The sequence below is a fragment of the Ambystoma mexicanum genome, chromosome 2q (assembly GCF_040938575.1).
Source record: "Ambystoma mexicanum isolate Mex_15411 chromosome 2q, UKY_AmexF1_1, whole genome shotgun sequence".
Lineage (NCBI taxonomy): Eukaryota > Metazoa > Chordata > Amphibia > Caudata > Ambystomatidae > Ambystoma > Ambystoma mexicanum.
The window spans coordinates 800,828,295-800,845,254 of NC_090924.1; positions in this window are offsets into that span (position 1 = coordinate 800,828,295).

Consider the following 16,960-nt stretch of genomic DNA (forward strand, 5'->3'; position numbering starts at 1 on the left):
CAATCCTTCTGCAGTCTCCACCTCTCCTGTACCCTCCCATGCCCTCTGTACAGCTCTGGCTTCTCAATTCACCACTAAAACTCAGGACATCCTCTCCTCTCTCTCCTCTTCCTCTCCCTCTACCTCTCTTGGACCCCCTCTGGCATCCGCGCCCTCTCTAACTCCTTTCTCCTCTTTCTCTCTGACCACACATGACAAACAAATACCAAACAAACAAACAATGTTTCTAGACAAGTCTGATCTATGAAAGTGTCATCCAACCAGGTGCTCTCCTGTTCCTCCAGAACCATTAAGGATGATATTGACACCCATTCTCTAGCCTTGGCCGATTCACTCTTTTTCCACTGGAACTTTCCCCTCTCCCCTCAAGTGCACCCTCTTCTGAAAAATCCTTCTGCCGATCGTTCCTGTCTGGCAAACTGGTACCCAATCTCTATCACTCTATCACTCCTTTCCTGGGCAAACTCCTGGAAGAGTTGGCATCTCCCAGCTTACGCTCCACACTGAATCTGTTGGTTGTCTCCATGACCATCAGTCTGGCTTCAGAGCAGCCAGAGACATGGAAGCATCTCTCCTGAACACCTGTGAAGATTTGCTCATTAATTTTGATTCTAGCATTCCTTCTGTCCTCATCCTCCTTGATCTCTCCTCTGCTTTGACACAGTCAATCATGCCATCCTGATCAATCGTTTACATGAGAACCTGGGCTTCACGGATCTGGGCTTGGATTGGTTGACCTCCTTCCTCCTGGATCGACCATCCTACTACCAACTTGGGTCCTTTATCTCCACAACCTCTATCTCTCCATGTGCTGTTCCCCAGGGCTCTAACATCTCACTGTGGCTCTTCAATGTCTACTTGGTGGCTTTGGCCCACCTTAGGTCTACCTTCTTCTCTAACTTTCAGTGTTATGCAGCTGCCTCTCCTCTCTCGCTCATTCCTGACTGTCTATCCGTGAATCAGGAGTGGTGCACCTCCAACGTTCTCTGCCTTAATGCCAGGAAGATTGAGATCCTTCGCATTAGGACCCCTGCTTCTGCTTTCTCTCTCAGTCTGTCTGCCCTCCTTGGGCCCCCTTCCTTTGCCTTCCTGTGAGGTAAAAACCCTTGGTGTCATCTTTGACTCCACTCTCTCCTTCTCTTCTCACATCACGTACCTTGCGAAGAAGGCCCACTACCAGCTGCAGCGCCTCAGATATATTCTTCCTTTTCTCACTCTCCCCTAGAAGCTCGCTGTCTCCAGATCTCTGGTTCTCTCTAGGCTAGACAACTGCAACAGCTTCTTCCTCAATCTGCCTTCCTCTACTCTCCACCCTCTGCACCTAATCCAGAACAGGACTGCAAGACTTGTCCTTGGCCTCAACCCCAGAGACCATATCTCTCCAGCCCTGAAATCTCTCCAACGGCTGCAAGGATCAAGTTAAAAACCCTCTGCATCGTACACAAAGCTTTCGGGGGGCGGGGTCCACACTACATCCAACTCTCTCTACCTAAACACCTTCCTTCTCAAGCCCTTCGGTCAATCACCTCCAACTCTCTGAGGGTCAGACGCATCTCCAGGCAGAGAGTGGGGGGTAGATCTCTATCCTCTGCAGGTGCCTCCCTGCCCTTCTCAAATTGGAGCCAGACCACCTGAAGTTCTGGTAGCGGCTCAAGACCTTCCTGTTTGCTTCTGCTTAATCTCTCTCTCTCCTGCTGACCAACCTGTCTGCTGTGCTGACTGGTTGCCTGGCTACCGTCAGAGTCTCACTGGGTACAAGGCTCCTCCATGACCAGTTGCTCTTGCACTGCCTCTGGGCTTGCTGCGCACTTAGGGGCTGTATCTGGAACCCTACAGTCTCCTGCCTCCATGCACTTAGCCAGAGCCGTGATGCCCTGGTTGCACTTACTCAGAGCAATGCTGCCCTGATTGCATTTCCCCCTTCCCCTGGCACTTCCAACCCCCTGCACTTTGCATGTCGCACTTGCACGATCTGAATGACACAAGGGGCCTCATTACACGGAAGGCGGTGATCCAGGGTGCTATTAGCACCCTGGACCATGCCGGTAAATTACCGGCACCGCCTTGGCGGTAAGGGGATTTACCGCCCCATTCCAAGGTCGGTGGGGCAGTAAATCCCCCTTCCGCCATTGCCCTTCCCCATTCCCATTTCTGCCCCATAGGGCTCTATGGGAATGGGGAAGGCGCTAATTACGGCACCGCAATTTTGCGGTGCCGTAATTAGCTCCGAGGTCCCTTAGCGGGTTGGTTTTTAACGCCTGCAAAAAGCAGGCGTTAGAGCACCAACCCGCTAAGGGACCTCGTAGTACGGCGGTAAGGGTTAACGGTCACTGTTGCCATTAACGGTGACCGTTAACCCTTACCGCCGTCCGTGTAATGAGGCAAGGCCTAGTAATATCATTTGGTTTGTCCTCCCTCTGTCTGCCCTCCCTTGTCTAGTCACACTTAGAAACGCTTGTGTATAGGCACATTGTAAATGACTTATATCTTTACATATCATATCATATCAACAATAGGCTACATAGTATATTAAGTTTACGCTGCTGCCTACAATGGAGCAAGTCCATTTCAGCATCAGAACCCATTGTAAATAAAAAATGTCCACTAGAGCAAATATGTTGCAAAACGATTTGGCACTTTATTTGCTGCTTGCATACTTAAAAATTGAGCAAAAAGATCTTGGGCTCAATTTACAAAACGCTTTCCAGTGGGATTGTGCCATTGTAACATCCTTTTGTAAAGCAGGTCTTTTGTCTCAAAATCGTTTTTAACGGTCACATTTGAAAGTCCAGCCATTTTTAACAGCAAATCATACAAAGTGTTACACAGCAAAAAATATAGTCAGCGATTCAAATTCAACAAATATCTATAACCATCATTAAAACAGTAATTAAATACACTCTGAGTAAAATGGTTTACCAAACATGGAATACAAGATATGCCATGTCACTTCTCACAGCAACTGAATTAGCAGTGAGCACATTTTCAGAGCTACATTCACAAACTTTACAAATGTATGCAATGTTATTGGAGGCGATAGGCAAAGCAATTTTCTTTCCTCATCCTTGTAGCGTACCGGTTTGATTGACCTTAGGAGCGGAATAAGCCACTTTTTCTTCACAGAATTATACCATGCGCAAAAAAAAAGAAAATGTGTTCTGGGTGGCCCTTACTACAATGGTATAATCCCTAACCTCCTGCTGGGGTTGATGTCCACTGCCCTAACGCAATTTAGTGGTAATTGGTTTAGGTGTCATCTTGTATAAATTACTCTGTCATCCGTCCTAAGTATAACATCTAAATAGAGACAGCTGATGTTTTTACTTTTCGTAACTGATGACTGAGCTCGTAGAAAAATGTGCCATCCAGCGCAAACTTTGTCAAAGTGATATTAAAATATCTCCATTGCAAGTATCTTACTGGATCCCGATTTCTGTGGGAGCTAAAATCTCTCTCTCTCTTCCAAAATCTGTCAAGCACTCCTTCACCTGCTCCAAACATGTGATAGTATGAGAAGGATTACTCTCTCAGAGCTCCCTTAACAGGTTGTTCATTATGGAGTATGTCTCTGTCGATCATGTACTTGCCCACGATTTAAGCACATTTATCGAAAACCGGTAATCAATGTGAGAAACATTAATTTCAGACAATGCACTTATATTATTGGCTGTTTTGGTTACCCCCAATAATCGTTTGATGGAGGGTTGTTCAAAAAGTATTAATTCTGAAATACCATGAAGGCCCCACACTTCACATCCATAAGTAGCTTTTGCCCTTGCTTTTATAGGTGCCATGACAAACTTTTATAGAAGGATAAAATCCCACCTATGGTTTGCTTTATTGATAAACAAACCCTCTGGTCTAAAAATCTGATTCCAAGATAATCATAGGTTGGCGCTCTTTTAAGCCGCATTCCCTTTAGTGTGAATTTCATTTTGACTTTAGGCCCTCCTCCCACAATCATGATTTTTGATTTTGAGGCATTGATCACCAAATCAAGTTAATCAGAACAGGATTCAAAAGCTGTCAATTCTCTTGACACTGCAACTAAGGACCATCCCATGATAACACCATTGTTGGCAAAGAGTAAAAGTGGGGTTGGAAGTGTACCCACTCTTTGGACATCTGGTGTCTCCCTGCGTAGGGCTGTGGCTAAGGCATTCAGATATGCACCAAATCTGCCCCATGCCACATTATCACTGGAAAGCTCTGTTATGCATTTCGGCAAATGTCTAGGTATTTGCATGTCAGTACGTTTCCTCCATTGCTTATTTCTATTGACTAGGTCAAATGCTGTGCTGAGATCTAATAACACCAAGTATAACCTTTTTTCTTCTGGATCTCTTTGCCCTTAGGGATTGGTAGGTGCAGAGTTAGGCACTGATCAATGGTGCTCATGTTCTCTTGGAAACCTAGCTGACATGGGTTTATGACCCTCTAATCCTTCACCCATTCTGTCACTCTTTTGTAGATGACTCTTCCACAAATAGTTGTGTAGTTGTCCATCAGGGAAATCAGCCTGTAGCAAGCAAGTAACGCAGTTAGCCCTTTTATTTAAAGATTGGGAACATTTCAAGATGGGGGAATATCTTGGTTGACTTTGATACCATTATATACTTTAGACAAAACTCCACCCCACAGGGCTAGGTCATATTTTGCCAGTTCAGGAGGAATCAGCTCTCAGCCTGGAGCTCTCTCACTACAGTGTGCCTGTATTGCTACAAGACTTAAACTTCGAGAGCAACTAAGTTATCTGTTGTTTGGGGGCACCACCAATGAATCATGAGATTGCATGATTGTAAACTGCATATAAAGGTTTAAAATGATCAACCCACTGGGAGGCAGCTACAGGAGTGACTAATGATCGAGCATCGCCCTGGTGATGTTCAATGGCCCTCCAGAGTGTCCTCTAATCGTGTAGGTTTGCAGGAGTAACCAGAGTGGTCCATTTTCCCTGTGATAAAATAACATTTAAAGATAACTAGTTATTTAAAAAAGTTTTCTATCAACTTTTATTTTTTCCACCTTTTCTTTGGGAATATAATCAACTCTTCATACATTTCCTTCTTTGCGTTGCAACAGTCTTTGTCAAACAATCCCGTGTTGTGTATTATTTTTGCTTGGGTTATCGCCCAGTATAGGGGCTGACTTCTTTTGAACAACTTATTGAAGCATTCTGCGCTAATGAAATGTACCAGTTCTTTATTACTGGTTTGTTAAATGTCGACCAAAAGAATATGTTCGAATGCTGACAAAGCAGACCGAGTTATGCTATTATGGATGTTGTCCAAGTAAGCCTTATTTCAAAATATGCTCTGTGGCTCTGTTGTTTGGCTTTTATCTCCAAAGGATCTGCTCGAACTGGATCTTTGTCCAAAAGAAGGGAATTACAATTTCAAAAGTGCATTCAAAGAGTAGTGGTCGCTATTCATTCTGCCATTTAGCATTCTTTTTTTTATTATTGTGATATGGTTCACATAATCCAAATGTGCAAAACACTTCTAGAAGTCTCTTTCCATTGTGATCCATTTTTGTTGTATTGGTAATCATTCCGGGGACTCCCTATGCACCTTCAGCCAATTAATATTCTTCTAAATCCACTTGTAGATTTATTAGCTTAGCATTAAACTCACCCAGAATCAATACGCACATAGGTGTACCTAGCTTGCTATTATTCATTGAATCTAGAAGAGCTGAGAGACGTGTTAAGACATCCCTTGAAGATTGTGTCTCTTCTATATCTAGTCGGAATATTGCAAACATTAATGACTACCACGTTGGCAAGGCTAGGGTGGCTGCCATGGATACATTGTATTAAGTGGCAATTGGTACTGATCATCTTGAATATCCTTATTAAGCCAATTGACATACCTCAGCATAGGCTACCAGAAAGCCTACCTTTGGAATTTGGCTTGGCTCTTTTTTCAAAAATGATGTATCCCGACATACACACTGTGCTTAGCTGCCAGGTCTCTTGAAAACCTAGGATGTTTGCATTTTTCACCCAGTGTAGCCATTCTTCATCCTCTAACTTGGATGCCCGGCCAGCAATGCTGAATGACAGGAAATATATTTCATTTCCTGTTGACTTGCTGTTAAATATATGTTTTCTCTGAGTGTAAACCATACCCATGTTACTCCTTTTACCAGTCTAACCTTCTGGTTTCTCATTTAAGACATGAGTTACATTGGGTAGATTACTTGGTTGAGACTTACTTATGCTGCTAGGATCCCAGCTTCCTCACTTGCCATAGTGTTTTACACAACATTTTCTATTCTTGGCTTTGTTAGTCAATTCACATCATTCAGCAATGAAAGCGTATCGTATTGATTATCAGTTTTGATTCCTCTGATTTTGCCATTGTTAACAGTGGGTTTCTCAGGTGTCATATCCAAAGAGGGGCTACATTGACTTGATGACTCCTCAATTAAACATATTTCTTACTTTCCTACCATCTGATTAGTTCCTGTGAATTTTGTACAAGAAGCCTAGAGGTTTCAGTGATTTTGAGGAGTTACTAATAACAATTTGGTAAATATGTTTGATTACAGTTGGTCTGGCAAAGGTTAATATTATGGAATCCCCGTAAATGGTCTTTGGGGATGTTCCTATCCAATCCACCCTTCTGGCCATCCTGATATTTCCCTCTGTTATTGGCATCCTTTTTGGAGGTACATTTATCCAAAACAATGATTTATTTATCAGCAAATCATTGCTCTTCAAGATTTTCCAGTCAGGGATGGGACTCCTTTTAAGGGAGCCAGTGCTGGAGGTAAATCAAGTCTGCATTCATTAGCTAGTGGTTTGCCTCACTGGTTTGCCATTCTTCTGTGACATACCATCTGGTTGGAAGCAGGAGTAGTGCTGTAATAATAATAATAATAATAATAATTTTGCATTTATATAGCGCTACGAACACTCAGGTATCTGAGCGCTGCTTATTATTACCCACGGTGTGTCGTGCTCATTTATCGACCTCAGAAGGATGAAAGGCTGAGTTTGGCCCTGCCGGGATTCGAACCTGCATTAGCAGGCTCTGCATGAATGTCAAAGCGAGCGCTCTACTCGCAGTGCCACCTCAACAAAGGGCCATTCTCACATTGTGGTGACTTGTTTACTTGATTGGCTCCATGGTTTGGCTGACTTTCCCTAACAAGCTTTGGTTTTTGAATTTCCTTTCTGGACTTCTTCTGGGTGCAGATTCTTTATGGAAGTCAGTCTAATTGAATTCTATAAGATAGGTTACTTAAGTGATAGCAATGCTAACAAGTTTGGCTCTATTTTTCTAGTCTTTCTGCTAAACTGAGAATGATGGCCTAATGAGTGTGAGTGACCTTTCTAGATCCATCTCAAGTGGCATACCATTTTAATAAGGCTTGGAAAGACAGTCACTCATCCTCTCTTTTTCCTCTTAAGGTCTTCAAATTAAAGTCAAAGTAGGTACTGCCACTTTTGGCCACTGTGACGATTCGCAAGGAGTCCTCACATCTCCCCAAGGGGGAGTCCTTTTCCAGGAGGCTAGGTAGGTGCAGCCACTACCATAAGTCCTCCCGGGATGGTTTAATGTGGGAGTAACTCATGGGGAGAGACTCCCCCTCTGGGGACAGGGACTTTCAACTGGGGTACATCCCATTAAGTATTGTCACCCTCCAACATTCCCTAGTGTTTACCACTGTTCAGAACCATTTTATTGAATGTGAACCTATGTATTGTTCTAACACAGGGGATAAAGACAAAGAATAAAGTATTAGGACAAGGAAGAGAACAGAAGACATTAAGGTAATTGACTTTGCTAGTATTGTTACAAGATGGCCTGAGGAAACATGAGGATTCATTTATCAACAGAAACAATGGACTTTTGCAATCAATGTGGTCGGGACTGACAACAATGATAAGAATATGCGATGGACTAACAAACCTGTCAAACCCAATCAGGAGAGTCAACAGGTGCGAAAACCAGCAAGAGTTTCAAATGATGTGGACAGACCAGAGTTGGAGAAGAGTGGAGGATGCCGGCAAAGCACTGAAGGAGTTCTCTGAGGGTCTACCTGAAGCAGACCCAAACGCAAAGCAGCAGAGAAGAGCTGAGCAGCTTAGCAGAGTTCAGAGCCACTGCAGTGCTGTAGAAACTGGAGAGATAAGCTGGGTGCATCAGAGAAAAGAACCCCAGTCACAAAAAGTCCTAGTGGCATGCCAAAATCCCTCAGAAGTTAACGGGAGGTGCGAGAGCTGCAGAGGGGACGAGGGGAGATAGATGGGTCAGGGGTCCGAACACCAGCATCCAAGGAGAGCTTCCTCATCACAGTGGTTACAATAAGCCCACTGACCTCCAAAGACGGGTCCGAGACCATAACCAATATAGACCCAGCGTCCAAGAGCTTACTCAAAGCAGTGGCGACAATAATCCCACTGACCACCAGAGAAGGGTTGGAGCCCCAACTATTGGAAACCAAGCATCTGAGGAAAGGTTCCTCTCCACAGTGGCAGTAATAAACCCACTGAGCACCAGAGAAGGTTCTGGGTCCCCAAAAAAAGCGAACTGAGCAAGCAAGGACAACTTCCTCATCGTAGTGCCGACACTATGGCCGGTGACCAACAAAGACAGATTTGGGACTTTGATAACACCAAAACAAAGTGGCAAAGTATACATCAAGCTGGAGATTGTGAGAGAGAACTTTTTAGACCCCAGGAGAAGGGATTCATTCTCCTGGAGAAGGGTCTGACGCTCTTGTAATATATTATTATGGTGCCAGGGGAATGGAGCTATTACCCCTGGACTTGTTGTGAACTATGACAAGCAATACCAGGAGATGGGAGTTATTCTTTTGGTCCTGAACTGAAAGTTGTGTTAAAGATACCTGGGGAACTGAATATTTCCCCCTGGACTTGTTGTGAATTGTGCCAAGCAATACCATGAGAAGCAAGCCATTCTCCTGGTCCCAAACTGAGAGTTTTTAGAGATGCCAGGGAAAGGTAATAATTCCCCCTGGTTTGTATTGGAAACTCTGTAGATATACACCAGGAGAAGGGAGCCATTCTCCTGAACGTGGAATTGTATGAAGGCTATGTGAAACCCGCAAGCCAGGGGATTGGAGTCATTCCACTTGCAGTTTTGTTGCAAGAGAACATTCTTTTGAACACTATCTGAGAATCAGAAGGGTTTTATTGTCCCGGAGAAGGAACTTTCTGTTAGATTATCTTTTAGTGTCGTGTGAGCGATAGAAGTAGGTTGTGACACAGTATGGTGGAGTTTGCTTTCGCAGACATTCTGATAGACCCTTTAGTATAAGGTTTGAGGCAGGTAAAGCCTCTTAGAAGATAGGGATCATGAGGGCCTTTTTATGCACAAATCAAAGTCTGTAACCACCACCGTGCAACCTTTATGTCGGTTTCCTTACTTTTGAAAGCTTGGCCATTTATTTGTGGAGGGCGAAGGATTCAATTTCCTCTTTTTCTTTTTTAGCCTTCCACATTTCAGTCCTGATTTACAAAAGTGTTTTAAAATTCTGTAATCCCTTTAAGAAACGGTTTGTAAATCAGGCCTGTTGTCTTTCACCCAATTGAAGCTTTATTTTGCTACACCGCTCAAGGGAATTGGGTATTTTTCAAATGGAAAGACATACATTATCTCTTTCTGATACAATTTCCTTGAGTGACGAGTGCCCTAGCACCATAATCTCAAGTGTTAATGGTTGTGTAATAGATAACAAGCTTGTACTACTGCCAAATCCCGTGCTCACCTCATTTTTATAAGCACATTTCTTGCTATTAGCTGCACCACTATTTGTATTATTATTGAGCCCTTGTGTATTTTTCAGAGCTACCGGAATTTGAGCCACAATTGGTGTTATTCCTGCTGTGCAAGTGGCAGATTTAAGCTGCCGAGCATATTGCACTCTGACTGAGCTTTCGGCTGCATTGATGCGTGCAGTCAATTTTCCCAAATGCTCAATTGTACTGTCACTCACTGTTTCAACAGTGTTGTTGATGTTATTAGCGTGATTGATGATTTTGGCGCTTATCATATTTTCGGTATTTCTTCTGGAAGCTAGCTTTTGTTTGACCATGCTATTGAATTAATCAGCTATCTGTTCTGATTCTGTACAAGGATGCTATTGGAGCAAGTGTTCTGCATTGTAATGTGTCAAATATCGGACCAAACCATGCACATAAACTATGTTTGGTGTGTTTAGTATTGAGACTAGGAATGGTATTGTATGTAGTATTCACTTTGACACGAAAATCACGGATATGTGCCTACACACCAAGTGTTCATTGTGAATAATCATTACAAGGAACTGATTAAAATGAATCAAAAAGACTGAGCAGTGTCAAAGGGTTGAACATGCACTCAAAGCATAATGTTTGTTAATGTGAGAGCCAGCCCAAGTCACTCGGCATTCGGCACTCATTTTCACATATTCAGAGCTTGGTTGGGGTCTTGCAACGCTGACTTCCACCAACTTTGCTCCACAATGGTTGCTACCAATCTACAATGGGTCTCATCACGTCACCTCTGCGATGAGCCTGTGGCTAGAGGCAGGCTCAGACTGTCCTATAGGGCCAAAGAACAAAAAACGCAAAATGCTAGTGTGGGCCTGTTTTTTGGTCATATTTGTTTGCCAATGTGGGCTAGTTTGATGAGTTACTTCGCAATGCGGCTAGTAGTTTTGACGATTGTTGCTGAATAAATATTCTTTAAATTGCACAATTTGCACTACATTTTTATAAAAAATTCCCCCTGTGAGTACTATTGAAACAGTCTGTCACAAAAGCAATGAATTGACATTTGCAACTGTGGCCTACTTTTTCATTGGTGCCTGAGACAATGTTATGTTCCAGTCCAACCTTTGCCAGAGAGGAAAACCTAAACCATCAAGCAGTACTGCACTATGCAAAGCTGTAGTGTCTGAGGTCCAGGAAGGTAGGCAGGAAACAGTGAGGACATGGGAGCCGGCAGGTATAAAAGGTACAAGCTTTATTCTTGGTTACAGGGCATAGGCTAGAATTCATGGCGAGAGACAAGTATGTACATCTTCCCAGCAGCATTTCCCATCCTGAAGTCCCAACTGTAATTACTGCAACCCTGAGGTAACACAAGCCTACAACGTAGTTCTCTTGGCAAGTCTGTGCATTCGAACTGAGCTGGTGCATAGGCATCCTTATGCTGTTATGCTGAAAACCAGATACAATCTGGAACGCACAAAGGAAACATTATCTCGCGGGATACTTAGACCCAAACGGAGTGGATGATGTCACAGGCTTTCTATCCTCACACACAAAGCTTGGGGCGTGTTCGAATCAGTGCAAACGTTTGAACATTGCAAACATTTGGTCACAGATATATTTGTCAAACGTGAAGCTCTGTGCTCATTCGTATGTTTCCCAAATGCTCTTTGTACAGCAGGCTGAAACATTTATTTGCAAATTTCACATTTTTCATCAAAGCATTTTGAAAGATTGCAATAAGAGTGTAAGCCTCTGATTATTTTCGAAAATTCCTGACACACCTGGGAGATTGAGAATGTTCTGAAATAATAAATGGTGATCATGGCACAACTACTAGCATTTTTAAATGAAAATCAAACATTTCTGAAAACAGAGGGTTATATTTTGAAAAATTAGTACAGCTTTCTAAAACTGGACCATCATGAATTGGCCTTCGTTTACTTCCTGCCAAAGATAAACAAGAACGGCCAAAACCTTTCACCTTTCAACCTATCGTTGGTGGAAATTGCTCACTTTCTAAACCTATTTCAAAATACGTGGACACACATCTACATCCTTTGGTAGTTTGATATCAATCAAACATAGAGAACTGTTGGGATACTTGGAAAAAATTGAAGATTTAGCTTGGGAAGATGGATGAATCATAGCCACGCTAGATGCGGGTACACATTATACATTGGTTTAGCGCATCCTAGGAAAAGTAACCTGGCAAGTGGCACTCAATTCACAATTGTTCATCTATGTACAGCATAATCATATGTTCCTTGAGGTGCTGAAATTAGCACTGACATCCAACGTCTTCATTTTTTATGACACACTTTTGAAGAAGCTCAGTGGAGTTGATATGGGCTTTTGTGACAGCGGTTTTTACTTTCTTAATAACATTTTCATCTTTTAACAAATCTTGTCAAAAATTTCCAGTTTGTGGGGCCAAGGAGGTGTGACAAACATTTTTTTGGGAAAATATCAGCCCAATCAGACATGCAGGTCAAAAGTAACTAGCAATGGAATTTTTGAATTTTTTATCTATCAAAGTAGGACTCTCAGGACGGAAGAAGAAGTTTCACCAACAGGCTCAGACACCCCACTTACCTCCGGAAGCTACGGTGAGCTGGGCCTTGAACATGTCGATTTGTAGCATGCTGCCCTACTCAAACAGAGAGGCTCATAGGGCTGGCTTTTTTGAGTGCCTAAATTAGCACATCACCGTCCTTTACAAAGCAATCTGTTTTCATTAGCATTGTATCTGCATTTGCTGTGTTTTTGGCACAAATTGCTTTTAAAAAGCATATTTCCCGAATTGCAACCAAGATGCATAAAGATGACCGCCATGAAAGTTAGCAGCCCTTTGTGTTCCTTCAGGCAGCTGCAAATCGCCTGATTGGCTGCTAGTCTGCACTTTACAGCCAACAACAGACCGGCAGGTGAAGCTGGCCCACAACCAAAGGACCTCACCTAAGGGCCCTGTCTGTGCATGTCCTGGCTTGCATGGGCCGCCCACCTTATTGCAGGGCCACAAACAATACAGAAAGCTCCTGGGCATGTCTTTCTCCTGGACTTGGACCATGGCCTCCCTCTCTCTGCAAAAACCTGAGTGATGGCTGACCACTCTGTTTGCCTCCTCCAGCTCAGCTTTGAACCATATCTGTCCCACTCCTGACTACCTCTCCTTGAACTATCTCTCTACGACACTGCTCCCTTTTGCTACATGATAAATAAATCTTCGTTTTGTTCTCCTTAATTTTCGGATCCCTGTGCACACTGTGTTTTCACATCTTGCTGACATTTTATATTCCTGTTTTCTTAAAAATCGGATTTAGGTAGGTGTTTTTCACATCTTGCTTACACTTTGTGCAGCAGTGCTTTATATTCCTGTTTTTAAAAATCGAATTTAGGTAGGTGTGTTTTTCAAATCCTGCATCCACTTGTACCCTCCTTAAACTACTAAGGCACATCATTTTTGATGTCCTGGGTGTTAGTCTTAGCAGTGCATGGTGGTGGCGTGAGTTATGGTTGCTTAGCTTACCATAACCGGCAAATTTCTGAGGTTTTTCGGTTTTACCTGTAACCATAACGTCCCTGTAACTATGTTTTTCCATTGATTTTCATAGGTTTTTTTATTAGTGCAACTTAACCATAATGTCCCTTTAACTATGTTTTTAATTGAATTTCATAGGTTTTTATTAGTGCAACTTAACCATAACGTCCCTTTAACAAAGTTTTTTAATTGAATATATATATATGTATATTCAGTAAAAAAACTTTGTTAAAGGGACGTTATGGTTAAGTTGCACTACTAAAAACCTATGAAATTCAGGAAAAAACTTTGTTAAAGGGACGTTATGGTTCCAAGTAAAACCAAAAAACCCCTGAAATTAGCCAGTTATGGTAAGCTAAGCAACCATAACTCGCGCCACCACCGTGCACTGCTAAGACTAACACCCAGAACCTCAAAGATGACGTCACAAATGTCATTGATGACATCACTGATGACATCACATGTCTGGCTCCCATTTTTTTCCTTTACTGACATATCTAGGCCACATGGTTTTCTTCAGTAACAGTCAGGAACTAAACATTTAAAAGGTACTATATTTGTAGACTTATCCTTCAAGTATGTTCTTACAGTAATTCCCTTAGGGTCCAGTCACATCGTATGAAACATAATCATAGGGGAAGACACAAGCTTGAAAGACAGCAATGCTTTCTGTGCATGAAGATAATCAGTAGGGTTATCAGCACTTTCTGAGAGTTATGTTTTTTTTTTATTACTGTACATTCCCTGTATATGCTCATATTTGTATACATTGTACTCACACTATTTTCCTTAGGGTCGTATCACATCATATGATGCATATACATAGGGGAAGTAGCAGCTTTGAAACAGAGCAATAATGTCTCTGCATTCAGATAATCAGTTAAGTTATGAACACTTTCTGCTACTACTGCTGCTTTTTTCCTTACTTCACTTTCCCTGTAAATATTATATTTGTATGTGTTGTTGTCTCTTTGTGTTTTCTCTGTAATAATGTAATTATGAAGTAAGTGGGTTTCATTAGCTACTTATTACATGTTTCACAGTACGCAAAACTCTAATAAGAAAGCAGTTATCATTTCACTGTTCAACATCGCAAGATTATGAATATTGCACCTCCATCATGTATGCTGCACACAATGCCTATGTTTCTACATGAGTAGCTTAGTATACTGGATAGAACTTCATAATAGAATGCTGTTTATATCAATGCATTGCTTAATGCACTAAGTAGCTCATGATATTTATTCCAATGACCCTTGACACTTTTTTGTCAACATTATAATAACAATCCCTGACTTTATATACATGTAACATAGAACATACTGAACTCCCAGCTAGTGATTTTGATGTCTGCGGACTGTGCGTATGTCCGCGGACGGACGCGGACAGCAGCAACACTACCCAAAAACTCAGGGGGTATCTTAAATTGTTATATCATGCCATATGAACACTGTACAAGTTCAAAAACCAGCACACAAACACATTATATGTATTAATAAATAAGAAGTGGAACTTATTTATCTAACACATCAACCATCCATTCTAATACCATATGTACTAAAATGGAATATACCAAAAGAAGAAAGTTAAGCTTCCAACATAATTACCTCACAGAAACTGCACAACTAGGAGCAACAGCAGATCTTCAGACCAGTATGAACATAATTTACCAGAAGCTAGTAAGTATACTTCATTTTTCTTATATATTTCCAAAATTTCTGTATTAGATACAATAAAAGTAATATATATTTATCTTTTTCACAAAAATGTCCAGTACTTTAGAATGGCTTGAGGAGAATTTCCCACATGAGGAAATGCCTGAAGATAGTGATACTAATGGTAGACACTTCTCCATATAACCAAATTAAAAAGCATTACTTTATGTACATTAACATATATATATATATATATATATATATATTTTAACAGACTATACAAACATTGAAGATAATACACCAAAAGATACATTGGAAAAGACTCTCCAGCGCATGGAAGAAAAAATGGACATTCTCATGGCAAATTTCAACCATTTATAATTTTTTGTGGAGGACCACATAAAAGAAAACATTAAATACCATTGTCCCACATGTACCTGACCCCTTCTCCATATCCCAGTCAATTATCCCCAAACCCTCTCCAGGAAGAAAAACATTTTGATGAGACTTCCATCCCTTCATCTCCTCCTATCCATCCTCTTGAAACCCCCAGTTCCCCTGTGTTTGTGTCAGTTTCTGCTTCCCCCTCTCTTTCATAAATGGTACATCTATATATAATAAAACAAAAATATTATATGTGTTTTCATTCAGTTCTTTTCTGTGTTTTAAAAAAAAAAAGGCAGTTGGGGTGTCCGCAGACAGCGCGGGTGTCCGGGATGTCCGTAATTAACCAAAATGGGGGTGTCCTAAGGACACTATACCTGTCCGTACTGTCCGCAAGCAAAATGGAACTGTTCTTAGAACACACTTGGTGTCCAGAATGTCTGCAATTAACCAAAATGGAGGTGTCCTAAGGACACTATACCTGTCCGTAATGTCCGCAGTCAGGTTGAAACTGTTCTAAGAACACACTCTGTGTCTGAGATGTCCACAATTAACCAAAAAGGAGGTGTCCTTAGGACACTATGCCTGTCCATACTGTTCGCAGGCAAGTTTGAACTGTTTTAAGAACACACACGGTGTCCGGGATGTCCGTAATCAAACGAAAATGGAGGTGTCCTAAGGACACTATACCTGTCCGTACTGTTCGCAGGCAAGTTGAAACTGTTCTAAGAACAAACACAGTGTCCGGGATGTCCATAATTAATTGAAAATGGAGGTGTCCTGAGGACACTTTACCTGTCCGTACTGCCTGAAGAACATTTACGCACATGCGTACACCACCCATAAATTCTCCGAACATCGCGCCTGTCCGTAACTATTCGTCTCATTTGTGTCACACTTTTAATTAGTTTCAGGACCCGAACACTGTCCGCAGAACACCTGCGCACATGCGCATAACCGTTCCCGTGTATTTGTATGTGTGCTGAATTGCGGACACTGTCCGGGTCCCCGAACATTTTAAAAGTACCTTTTCAGGCAATCCACAGTATTTTATAGTAAAAATTCACCATAGCATATGTCCCAGACAATGTCCCTGACTTTCTACATACTTTTTGGAACTTTTTGGGGTGTTCGATCTGTTCGTGGACAGCGCAAGTATCCGCGAAGCGCGCACCCGGACTCCTATAACAGGCCACACCCCAGAGCTCATCCTCATTGTGCTTTTGGCTATCTGACAAAGCACTGTCTACTTTGGATGCCAATCTTCCAGATTTTGCTGATACCTGATGGCATCCATGGCTCCTCTACTTCCACCTGGTGCTACATCTGCCTCAGCTCCACCCCCACCCGCTCCACCACCACCACCTCCCCAAGGGCCTGAAGAGGGGAAAAGGCGTGAGGATGTAGAGGAGGATGAAGAGGATGACGAGGATGAGATAGTGGAAGTCCCTACTACCAGCACTCGACGTGAATCTTGGGTGTGGCGGTAATTTACCATTCATGGTAACATACCCAAGGCGCGTGCGAACAAGGTCACCTGCAACCAGTGCAAAATGGTGCTGAGTTGCAGCAGGCTTGGTTCGTACAGCTTTGGTATGACAACTATGAAACGACACCTAAGGTCGTTCCACGGTGGGGCCATTCGCAAGGTTG